The sequence below is a fragment of the Helianthus annuus genome, chromosome 17, assembly GCF_002127325.2.
Source record: "Helianthus annuus cultivar XRQ/B chromosome 17, HanXRQr2.0-SUNRISE, whole genome shotgun sequence".
NCBI classification, from domain to species: Eukaryota; Viridiplantae; Streptophyta; class Magnoliopsida; order Asterales; family Asteraceae; genus Helianthus; species Helianthus annuus.
In genome coordinates, this window is record NC_035449.2 from 34,347,544 (window position 1) to 34,361,530 (window position 13,987).

The window sequence follows — 13,987 nt, forward strand, 5'->3', positions numbered from 1 at the left end:
AAAAGCCTTATCATACATCACGTAGGAGACAATGGTAACCGTTGGATCAGGGGTATAATCACGCATGGGACCACATAATCACGCATGGGACCACATAATCACGCATGGGACTATAATCACGCACGTTCTATGATAATAACGCATGTTATATTTTTTGTCATGTATGTTAATGTAGGTTAAGCCTTGAAGTACATTATCATACGCGACAGACTTATAACGTGCGTAATTAGTATAATGTACAAAAACGTAATTAGTACATTTTGTACGTTAGCCTTTTTGAAGTATAATGTACAAAAAGGCTTATCCTACATTATCATACGCGACAGACTTATAACGTGCGTAATTAGTATCCCATGCGTGATTATCACTTTTTTTGATCAACATAACTTGCGTAATTAAGCTCCCATGCGTGATTAGGTCAAAAAAATTGATCCCATGCGTGATTAATTGCTCCCATGCGTGATTAACTGGCTCCCATGCGTGATTAACTGATCCATGCGTGATTTTTGGCCTGATCCAAGGGTTACGCGCGTCGCGTACATTTTGTACGATAAGCCTTTTTGTACGTTAACCTTTCCCTATATATATATATATATATATATATATATATATATATATATATATATATATATATATATATATATATAGGGGATCGCTAAAATAAAAACCACCTCTAGTTGTAAGAACCATAGGAACCACTTTCTAGCCTTTAGATCAACACGATTAATGGATGAGATTAAAAGTAAGAAAAATTAATATTTAATAGAATTTGTCTTATTATGTCTTTAATTTTTTAATCCAAAAGGGTAATTTAGTAAAATAACACTATTTTGTCTTTTTCTCTTTATTATTTTTTAATTACTTTTTTGTTTTATTATATTACTTTTTAGTTTATTTATATTACTTTTTATTTTTTAAAAGATTTTTTTATTAGAAACAATTTTAAATTCAGATTTTTTGACAAAAACAACTAATTTTGCGCGCCGCTTTTTTACACGCCGTTTTTTACGACCGGCTTTTTTACGTGTCGTGTTTTTGACGCGTCGTTTTTAACGCGTTTTTTTCTGCGCCTTTTTTTACGCGCCGTTTTTTTTAACGCGCCGTTTTTTAATGCCGTTTTTTTAACCCACCATTTTTACGAGCGTTTTTTTACGAAACGTAAATAAGTTTTACGTTAACGTTTTTTACGTTTTTACGTTTTACGCGCCGGTTTTTTACATTTTACGCGACGGTTTTTACGTTTTAGGTGCCGGTTTTTTTTACGTTAACGTTTTTTTTTTACGTTTTTTTTTACGGAACGTAAAAAAGTTTTACGTTAACGTTTTTTACGTTTTACGCGCCGGTTTTTTACGTTTTAGGTGCCGGTTTTTTTTTACGTTAACGTTTTTTTACGGAACGTAAAAAAGTTTTACGTTAACGTTTTTTACGTTTTACGCGCCGGTTTTTACGTTTTACGCGCCGGTTTTTTACATTTTACGCGCCGGTTTTTTACGTTTTACGCGCCGGTTTTTTTACGTTAACGTTTTTTTACGTTTTACGCGCCGGTTTTTTTACGTTCTACGTAAAACTTTTTACGTTTTACAAAAAAAATTACGTTTTACGTTTTACGTAAAACTTTTTACGTTTTACATAAAGCTTTTTACGCTTCACGTTTTTTACGTTTTACGTTAAAAAAGTTTACGGTTTGCGTTAAAAAGTTTACGGTTTGCGTTAAAAAGTTTACGGTTTAATTGTTTTTTACAAAAAATTTTTACGCAAAAACGAACGCACTCAGAAATCGCAAACTCGGGAGGTGTCTCAGATATATTGTTATCATCATCGACGCCTAAAAAAAAAACCCAACAAACAAAAATAAAAAAAACGAGTGGGTTCTTAAAAAATAACGAAGTTTTGGCTCAGATTTTTTCCGATAATCAGAGGCTGCAAACTGGGGTTGCAGGTTCAAAAACCTACCCTCCACCGTCCTTGCCGCGCCCTCGTCATCAAAATCTATGATTTTTTTTCTCATCATCGCCGCCCCAAATCCAAAACGGATCAAAACCCACCCAATCAAGAATACAAATCAAAAAACAGAAATTAGAGAACCCCATTCAAACCCCCCCAGACATATCAAATATACCCATCAGAATCAAGAAGACAACTCAACCCCCAATTCGGGCACCATCGGCGCCACGGGGCACCATCGGCACCACCGGGCACCATCGGCACCACCGAGCACCATCTGGACCACTTTCAAATCGGTCACCTGTAAAAACAAACAAACCCACAGAATCAAGCAAACCACCCCACATTTCAAAGGCATCAGCAAAAGCACCAGTAAAACCAACCAAATCCAAATATTAACAAGCATTAGTAAAAATCCCCCCAATATCAACAACATAAATCAAAACAACGGAGAAACATCCCCAAACTGACCCGAAACATAACCTCCGCCGCCACTGCCACTGCCGTAGACGATGTGGCTCCGGCGGCGCCGCCGCCGTCGGATCTCTTTGCTTCGAGACGCCACCCAACCCCACCATAACCCCTCCCCCCCGACGTCGCCTATTACGGCTGCTGCCGTTGTTTGTGGTGCACTGCCACCTAAAGTGGTGGTCGGATCTCTCTCTTCGTGTTCCACCGCCAGTGAAGAGCTGAACAACCGGCATCACGCGCCGCCACCACAGTTGGGTGGCCGGCGATTACTGTAGAGACGGAGGGGGGTGTTTGGCTGGTGGTTGTCGCCGAAAACATGGGAGCCGAGGGGAACAAATCGACATCGATGGTAACAAAAATCCACTAAAAGTGAATGATTTAGATACTAGCATATCAAAGGTAACAAAAATCCACTGAAGGTGAATGATTTTCCCCTCTTTTTCAAGGGTTTTCAACAAAAAACATAAGCAAGATATTAGCCAGCCGGAGTTGCTCCGTCGACCGAAGTTGCGAGAGAGAAGGATGGTGCGGGTGGTTATGTTTGGGTTAGGGTTTGAAGAGAGAAAGCAGGGGCATGAGTGATGGAGAAGCTTCTTAAATAAAACAACCAGATGGAATTGGAAACAAATGAAAATGAGGAAGAAGCTTGTTAAATAAAATAACCAGATGATATTGAGAGGAGAGAGGAGATGAATTTTCAAAAAGGTAGAGAGAGACAAAAGAAACTGACAATTATAAATGAGGAGAGAGGTAGAAGAAATGACATTTGGGGTAAAAGACCAAAATACCCCTTTTGTTGGCATAATATGATTGGTTAAGAGTGGTTCTCGCGGTTCTTACAACTGGAGGTGGTTTTCATTTTAGCGGCTCCCTATATATATATATATATACATATATTCATATGACCGAAATTACGTATTACATTACATATAATACTGTATATAAATATTATTATTTTTATTATTATCTATCTTTTAAATAAGTAATTGAAAATAATTTTTTTAGTATGTTAGAAATTAGGTTTGTGATTATCACATTTCAATGAAGGTGTTTTCCCAGAAGATTTACCTGGATTGCCAAAACACCCTATCGTTTAGCACCAACAGAGATGCTAAAACTGAAGAAGTAACCAGACGAATTGTTAGAGAAAGGTGTTATATAATCTAGCTCGTCTCCTTGGGGAGCACATGTGTTAATCGTCAAGAAGAAAGATGGATTGATGCGGATGTGTATTGACTACAGAGAATTGAATAAGGTCACAATTAAGAATCGGTACCCACTACCGAGAATTGATTATCTATTCGACCACTTTAAGGAGCTCGATTTTTCTCAAAGATAGATTTACGATCTGGTTACCATCAACTAAAAGTGCAAGAAGCAGATGTGCCTAAGATTGCTTTCATAACGAGATATGGACATTATGAATTTACAGTCATGCCATTTGGTTTAACAAATGCCCTAGATTTATTTATGGACACGATGAATCAGATATGTAAACCCTACCTGGATAAATTTGTACTTGTTTTCATAAACGCTATACTTATTTATTCCAAGAGCAAGGAAGAGCATGCTAAGCATCTACATGTACTTTTAAGATTATTGAGAAAAGAGAAGCTTTATGCTAAATTCTCAAAATGTGAGTTATGGTTACGCGAAGTGCAATTTCTTGGACATTTGATTCATCATGAAGGAATTCATGTGGAACCTACAAAGATCTAGGTGATTACCAAATGGAAGGTTTCAAAATCACCAACAGAAGTCAGAAGCTTTCTAGGACTGGCATGATACTATAGACGCTTTATTCAAGATAATTCCAGAATAGCCGTCCCATTAACCAAATTAATGTGTAAATCAATTAAGTTTGAATGGGGACCAAAGCAAGAGGAAGCTTTTACAATCTTGAAGCAAAGATTAACTACTCCACCGTTACTTGCATTGCCAGATGGAACTGAAGACTTTATAGTGTATTGTGATGTGTCAAAGTCAGGTTTTGGATATGTGCTGATGCAACACAAGAAAGTAATTGCTTACGCCTCTAGACAATTAAAGAAGCATGACGAGAACTACACAACACATGATCTGGAGCTAGGAGCAATAATTTTTGCCCTCAAAATTTAGAGACATTATCTGTATGGTAGTAAGTTCACTATCTTTACAGTCCATCAGAGTTTAAGATATTCTTTTGGGCAAAAAGAACTAACCATGAGACAAAGGCGATGGATGGAAATTTTAAGTGACTATGATTGTGATATCCAATATCACGAAGGTAAAGCAAATGTAGTAGCTGATGCTTTAAGCCGTAAGTATCATGAGAAGCCGAGAAGAGTACGTGCTCTCAGATTGAATCTGCAATTAGATTTAATGGAACAATTGAAGAATACCCAGGAAGCAACAATCAAGGATGATGCTGAAGGATTAAAAGGAATGATAAAAGAATCAGAAAAAGGGTACAGATCGAATTTGGAGATTCCACAAGAAAAGAATTTGGGTACCTATCCAATGAAACCTACGATACATAATTCTAGAAAAAGCTCATAAATCCAAATACGATGCATCTTTGAAGTGACAAGATGTATCAAGACCCAAAGAAGAATTTCTGGTGGATAAGAATGAAGAAGGACATAGCTAGTTATGTTTCTAAGTGTTTGACTTGTTCACAAGTTAAAGTTGAGCATCAGAAACCCTCAAGTTTACTTCAGCAACTAGAGATGCCAGTTTGGAAATGAGAATTGATAACAATGGATTTTGTTACCAAATTACCCAAAACAAGAAAAGGTAACAACACAATCTGGGTGATTGTGGATCGATTAATTAAGTCTGCACATTTCTTGCCAATGAAGTAAACCTTCAATTTGGAGCGTTTAGCTAAACTATATGTGGATGAAATAGTCTCGTTACATGGAATCCCATTATCCATTGTATTAGATAGAGATAGTCGTTTTACTTCTCTTTTTTGGAAAGTTTCCAAAAAGCTATGGGAACACGACTAAATTTAAGTACAGCCTTTTATCCCCAAACTGATCGAAAAAAATGAAAGGACAACTTAGACTTTGGAAGACAAGCTAAGAGCCTGTGTGAGAGACTTTGGAGGAAGTTGGGATGAACACTTGTCATTAATGGCATTCTCTTATAACAATAGTTATCATACAAGTATTAATGCTGCTCCATTTGAAGAACTCTACGGACGAAAATGCCGAACACCAGTATGTTAGGTAGAAATAGCAGAAAAACAACTAACAGGTCCTGAAATTGTGCAAGAGACAACTGACAAAATAATTCAAGTCAAGCAAAGACTGAACACGACACGAGATCGTCACAAGAGCTATGATGATCATCTGCTCAAACCAATAGAGTTTCGAGTTGGAGATAAAGTGTTATTAAAAGTATCTCCTTGGAAAGGAGTAGTCTGTTTTGGCAAGAGAGGAAAGCAAAGCCCAAGATATGTTGGACCATTTGAAATTATTAAGGAAATTGGATCAGTAGTTTATTAGCTAAAGTTACCAGAAGAAATAGCGGGTATACATGATGTGTTTCATGTATGCAACTTAAGGAAGTGCCTAGCTCATGAATTTTTAGTAGTACCTCTCCAAGATATAGAGGTAATTGAGAAACTAAGATTTGTTGAGAAACCCCTACAAATTGAGGATAGGAAAATAAAAAAGCTTAAGTATAAAAGATTGATTATGGTCAAAGTAAAATCGGATTCGAAAAGAAGACCTATTTACACATGGGAGTTAGAATAAAAAATGAAACAGAAATACCCATACTTGTATCCATGAATCTCGAGGACGAGATTTTAAACAAAGTGGGGAGGATGTAACAACCCTTAAAATTTTCCCGACAACAAACCATAATCGACACCCCAAGTGCACATGACGAAACTTGTAAAACTTAGCGGTCAAGAAAACTTGTGTCACACCCCTATTTTCCACGTGTCACCGGTGGGCCCGGTGGGGAGTATCGTGACGTAGTTGATATCATCATAGTCAAACAACAAATTTAAAATGCACAACGGAAGCAAAAAGATAGATTTATTTCAACCGAATAACTATTGCAATATTAAGTATCACAAACAGTTGAAATAGATCCACAGGCGCATCAAAAGAAAACGGAAACATGTTCAAGAGATTTATTTGCATCCAAGCTTACGAGACTCTAAGCGATGCTAAGGAGAGGCCAGCCTATTACGCGTGGTACCTGCACTTAATCTTTTTGGGAAAATACGTCAGTTTACACTGGTAAATACAATTTAGCTGACTCATTTCGAAAAGATTTAAAATTGATTTGAATGCACATGGCACAAAAAGATTTTTATAACTTGGGATAATTATTTGAATATAAACTTGTAAAAGATTTACATGTTTCTTATGCGTCCAGTAGCCCGGGTCTACACCGGGTTAAAGATCAATAGACACACCACATGGTATAGTCCCGCAGCAGTTTCCCCCGAAACTGGCGGTTATACCTTAATATTTATGCACAACGGGTGTACGCCTACACCCGTATGCTTAGGTCGTGGCCATTTCGTAAAATGATGCCAAGGATATCCGGGACATGGTCATTAACCCCCCAAAGGCTTTAAGCAAACAAAACAATTTTTAACGGGTCATTTCAATGATTTAACCTACATTTGATTAAAGATTCAATGCCCGACCAAGCGGTATTTTATATACCGTACCCCAAGCCCATATAGGGAAAATAAGTTAAAAGTATTTACCTGAGCAAGTATAGTCACAATAAGCAAGTGCAAATATATTTTACTGGATCTCCCTTTCTGGAACGAAGGTTTATAATAACCTATTAGAATCCTAACGGGTCTTTAATTTAGCCTAAGCTTAGACCGATTAGTTTTAAAGAATGAATACGGTTCAATCGCATGGAAGGCGAAGACCGGTTTAGAATGTGGTTTTGACCTGACAAGCTTGCATGCTTGCTTAATATGGGTAATCTTAAACACATTCTGGATTTTGAGACAATAATGATATGGTTTGACCCGTTTCGGCTAAAATGTGTAAACTAGTTACATAAGCCGATCCGAACGCGGAGAGTGCGTAACGAGTAACCATATGAATCATATACAAGTTCCATGAGTTAATATGCACTAAATATGTTGTGATATCAGTATGATATCTCCTATTATGCCCAAAATGATTTTAAACACAAACTATGCCTCATAAGGGCATTTTGGTCATTTTAAATGGTATAAAAGAGTTTAATTGTAAACTGAGTTACAGGTCTGATTTATTTAGTAAATATACTTAATTTAATAAGTTATAACAGTAGGGTATCATATATATGTGAAATTCATTAGTTATAACCATATTATGCACCATAGGGGCATTTTGGTAATTTCACATAAGCCTAAAAGGTCAAAACTGGAAATCTGAGTTTAAAACTTTTGTTTACTGTTATAATATAAAAATTTACTGAATACATCAGTAGGTATCAACCCTTATATATATAAACTAGTTTTGATACATACTAAGTCGTAAAAATGCTTAAAAAGGCGATTTGGAGCCATTCCTGGGTTTTGTATAGAAAGCTGATATTTTTATAATTCCAGGAGGCTCAAAATAATTTATTTACTATATTAGATCAATAGAAAAAGGTTTGGGGTCAAAAGGATTTATAAAACTCATTTTATAGCCCAAAAGGGCAAAACCGGCAATATCCGAATCAAGCTTAAAATTCTAAGTTATGCTCATCCTAAAAATAAATAAAAATCTCTAAAAATCCCAAAATATTATTTTATATCAGTAGGTAAAAAGTTTGATATTAAAATTTGGGTTTAGATAGGCTATATGCTAATTATGCCATTTATTTACTAAAAGGGCTTCTAATTACGCTAATGAGCATAACTCTAAATCTAGACCTCAAACTGATATCAAATTTTAGGTACAAGTTTATAAATCAGTAGAAAATGTTCCTACTCTTTTACGTTTTCAAAAATCGCATTTTAAGGTGACAAGGGCATAATAGTCAACAATTAGGCAATTAGCGGAAACATGCATATGATTCGGATATCTAATGAACCAAGTTGTATAATCACAGAGGGTTATACTAACACATAAAGAGGTCCAAAAGAAGCTCTAACGCAATCCTAAACTTGGCTTAAACGGGTCAGAACTGAAAGTCAAAGCATAAGTCAAACTATGCGACTTTCGGTTCCAAACCGAGCCTAAAATGAAAATTGTTGGGGTGAACATGTTTAGACATGTTCTTACATTATTTACCAAGTTATATTAATGATAAAACAGGTTGCATGGATCCTACATTGCTAATTATGCATTAATTTGAAAATAAGCATTCTGTTGACTTTTTAAAGTAAGCTTTGACCCGACAATTGACCTAGTTAAAGTGGGAATCAGAGAGTACCCTTTTAAGGGTTTATTACCCACATAATTACCCACTCATAGGTATTTTTAATTCGAGATTTGACTGAATAAATTATGAGTAATCTCGAAGTCAAACCTTAATTACGACGGTTTGACTTTTTGCTAATTAACTAAGCTAAACTGAATTAGAAGGGTTAAGTATACTTACAAGAGTCCTAATTACGACTAGAGACCACTAGGAAGCTTGCTTGATGACTAGAGAGCTCCAGGAAAGAAGTTGTGAATGTTTGCAAGTGCAAGTTAAAATTGTTACAACTTGGATGGCCTTATATATGCATTTTGATCACTTAGGATCATGCCAAAGAGGTCTACAAATGTTATAAGATCAGTACAAGTGCCCATATTGCATGTAAAACCATTGGAGAGATCTCTGGTATAAGAAAACAACCATTTTAAGTCGGTTACAGGCCTGAACAGACACCTGTGCATGTTTTCTGTCGCTGTAGTGTTCTCGCGGGGCGCGTAAACCCTTAAGGGTTTCTTACGCGGGCCGCCTGGCCTCCCATAACCAGCCAAACAAGTTTCACATATTTACATTTCAGCCCCTGGTCCTTTGTAACGTGGTTTTAAGCTCCCATTTTGCATTTTCAGCCTTCTAACCTTACTTTTAAGGGCTTTATGACTTATACAAACTTGGTTAAGTCCTTGTTTAACTTTGTGGTCACGCATAAGGCCTTAGAATTCAATGTTGACGCTTTTAACCCCTCGTATACGAATTTCATCATAACTTTCTCATATGTTAACGAAACTTTATGAAATTTTTATCACACAATCTAGTGAGCATAATTTATCGTTACAAAGCTTCGGGTTTGCTAAAAGGTAACTCAGAGGTATACTTTAAACATGTTGACACATTTAACCCCTGTAGTTTGTAATCTCTCACTTTCTTTCATTTTTAGCTTCGTATGATCCATGATTTATTCGTTTGAAGGTATAAACATCTTGTAGGGCTATTTTAAAATATATTTATCCATTGTTGACACTTTGGACCCGTATATTCACATAGTTTCTTTATTTGTCAATTTTAGTCCCTCTAAAGTATTCTTTCACACGTTCAAAGCTTACGACACGTGTCAATACATTATTGGACATGAATTTTCGAGGTGTTACATCCTCACCCCCTTAAAAGAAATCTCGACCTCAAGATTTGCTAGAACAAATGAGGGTATTTCTCCTTCATGGTGGATTCTAACTCCCACGTATATTCGGGACCTCTGCGGGCATCCCATTTTACCTTGACGATAGGCACATGCTTCCTTCGAAGCTTCTTATCCTGTTGATCCTCAATCGACAAAGGTTTTTCCACAAACTTCAAGCTCTCATCTATGTGCACATCTGTGTGTGGTATGACTAGTGATTCATCAGCTAGACATTTCTTCAGATTGCAGATGTGGAATACATTGTGAATACCACTGAGCTCTTTTGGTAAGTTCAACTTATAAGCCACTGATCCAACACATTCGATGACCTCGAATGGTCCTATGTACCTTGGGCTCAACTTACCCTTCTTACCGAATCGCATCACCCCCTTCTAGGGTGATACTTTAAGCAGAACTTTATCACCAACCTCAAACTTGAGAGGTTTTCGCCTTTTATCAGCATAGCTTTTCTGCCTATCCCTGGCAGCTTTCAGGCAGTCACGAATTTGGACAATCTTGTCCGTCGTTTCAAAGACTAGGTCAGGACCTGATAATTGAGCTTTGTGACACTCTAGGTTTTTCTGAACAAACATTTTGTAATATCTTTGTGCGTATATATATTAAATGGAAACGTGACTTTTTGCATGATATGTGTTGTATGTATTACATATATATATATATATGCGTATATACTAGTGAGTCGAGACCACGACTCGAGACCACTCGGTCTCGAGTGGGCCTCTTGGGCCGTAACCGGTTTGGGCCGAAACCCCTTAGCCTATTTTGAAACCTTGCATAAAACCCCCAAACTTTCCCCACTTCCCTCATTTGCTACACAAACACACCCACACTCCTTCTATTCTCTCTCATTACAAACCTCAAACCACCAAACTCATCTCCTTCCTTTCTCTCGGATCCAACCAACCAAGGAATCTCGGTCAAGGAACTCGGTCAAGTTCATCACCACTACTCGGACACTTCAACTCTCGGTTTCTTCCTTTTATTCGGTGCCTTTTTCACAAACCGGTTAGTGTTATATATGTGTACTAGATGCCTTGTATGTTTGATGAATGAAATGTTTATGACTAGACCTCTTTTACATGATCTTGGCTAACTTAATAAGTAGAAATCATGAGAAACATGAAGATTGTTGTGGTTTGTTTATGAGCATGCTAAACTTGACATTTGAATAAATAAAAGAATGATATTTTAGGAATGTTTAAACCAATCAAGCCTTGTTAAAGTTACTAAATGTATGTTTCTTTGTTCTTGCATGATGATCTTGATGAAATATGTGATTTTTGGTTCATAAAAATGTATGATCATGTTAAAGTGAAAACCCTAAAATGATGAACTTGTTATGAACATGATTGAATGATAGTTGAAGATGTGAAAACCCTTATGATTTGATCCATTTTTACTAATAGACAGATTAGGAAAACTTGTTAGTGAAACCTCATTGGTTATTACTCGATTTGGGCCTGATTACATAGTACAATTTAGCCTGATGTATCTGAATCTGCACGTGAACAAGAAAAGGACAGCATTGCGACTCGAGACCACACAGTTGCGACTCGTAACCACAGCATGACAACTCGAAACCGCAACGGTTGCGACTCGAGACTACGACGGTTGCGACTCGCAACCACAGCGTGACAACTCGAGACCACACAGTTGCGACTCGCAACCACAGCATGACAAGCCGAGACCTCCTGGTTGCGACTCGAGACCACCTGGTTGCGACTGGGCTGTCCACTTTGGTTATTGGGCCATAATGTGTTGAATATGGGCTACCTGTTGACTGATCTATGTGTTGCTGTTCGATTGTGTAAATGTTAGGGCCGGCCCAATAACCCACTGTTTACTTGTATGCATGCTACGTGTTAGTTATGTGTATAGATTATACGTGATGGATTGTACACCAAACCTGACCTATACTGGTGACCATGTTAGGACGTGGTGACCAACGTGTTTGACAAAGTAACCTAATCTGCCGAGCAACCAAAGGTGAGTTCACACACTAAAAGCATGCGTCCCGCGGAGGGACACGAACAAACTACCAACTTTGGGAAAAACACTTTTGACCCATTACTCCGGGGGAAAACAGAATGGGTAATTACTATCTCCGGGGGAGATACGTTTGGATGTTATTTACAAATCACAACTAGCCATGCTAAACGAAACTCTATCACTTTAAGTCCCTGCTTACAGTACCGATTAATCGCCGGGGGCGAACGGGTTATTAGTTGATAACGCTATTAGGTTTGACAACCTCACACCGTGACCGGGGGAGATCGGGCGTGAACTAGTAGACCTTGCAACATGGTCAATGACGATAGACATTGACTCGGGGCACAACAACTTTCCGTCAACAGTTTCGGTATCTACAGTTTAGTGAGCTTACAGATGGGGTAGCTCCCCACAACGTGATTATAAATGCTTTATTTAAACAACTTAAGTTTTTGTAAACTAAAACTGGACAACTAGTGAACTCACTCAGCATTATTGTTGACCCCTTACTGCATGCTTTGTAGGTAACCAGTGACTGTGGAGCTGCTGCTTGGGGATGTGTAGTGTTCGTCAAAACCCGTGTGTTGGGTTTACTTATCTTGAACTAAGAACTATCTTTAAACTACTTTGGTTTATGCTTCCGCTGTTTTGTTAAACTAATCATCGAACTTAAACTACGATGTTGCTAACTACTTTGGATAGTAAATATTTCTACTATTAAATCAATGCTCAGTATGATTAGTGGCTGGATCCTGGTCAGTCACGCCTCCAAGCGGTGGTGTTCCGCATGTGGATTTTGGGGGTGTGACAGATTGGTATCAGAGCCATTGGTTATAGTGAACTTGGTTTTAAAAAGGGGAAAATCTTTTTGGAGAAAAACCAGACTATAACCTGTGACTCGCGACGACACTACACTCCAAGTGCAAGGCTCAACACATTGACCTCATAGCTCGGACTAGTGTTTACTTGTTTGCTTACCTTATGTTTCCTGTTATGCTATACGTACTAGTGTGCCTAAATTAGATAGATACACCTCTCTCTTCTATCTCATTCTCGCTACATTACAACATCACACTCATACTATGTTTTCTGATTATGAAGACAATGAGTGGACGTGGAAGAGGAAACATCAACATGACTCAGGCTCAATTCACTAACCTGCTTAACACGGTGGCTGCAGCCTTCGCAGCTCACCCTGGAGGTAAACTCGTTATCCTAGGATGTTTAGATCCTACCGCCACATCGCCTTTTATCCCTGAATCTATACGCTTCGCTTCTCACGAACAGGTCAGCATGCACCTGCGCAACCACCCGTGTGTACTTTCAAAACTTTCATGGATTGCAAGCCTCTCCCTTTCAATGGCACTGAGGGTGCCATAGGTCTTCTGCACTGGATTGAGAAAGTTGAAGCTGTCTTTGCTGTCTGTGAGTGTCCCCCTGCGAATTGGGTGAAGTTTGCTACTGCTACACTTGAAGGAAACGCGCTTTCCTGGTGGAAGGCGCAAATTCAGATGTTTGGATTGGAAACTGCTAATGCTACTGCGTGGGAGGATTTCAAGGACATGATTAAGGAGGAGTACTGTCACCGGGATGACATCCACAAACTTGAGAACGAGTACTATGCGCTTAAGATGGTTGGGTCAGAGATTGAAACCTACACCAAGCTGTCAAATGATTATGCTGCTCTTTGCCCAAACATGTCTCGACCTATGTATCGAAGAATCGAATTGTACGTCAAGGGTTTGGCTCCAGAAATTCGAAGCCATGTAACTTCAGCCAACCTCACTGCCATTCAGCCGATCGTTCGACTTGCTCACAAACTCACTGATCAGGCCGTAGAAGAGGGCAGGTTGCCCAAAAGGATCAGTGCTACTGTCGGAACTTCTAGTGACAACAAGCGTAAGTGGGAAGGAAATCAAAGCAAGGATGCTAACCCCACTCAGGCCCCAGCACAACAAAGGAAAACTGAAAACAACAAGGGCACTCAACAACAGGGTGGCTATCGCGGTAACCACCCCAAGTGCAACA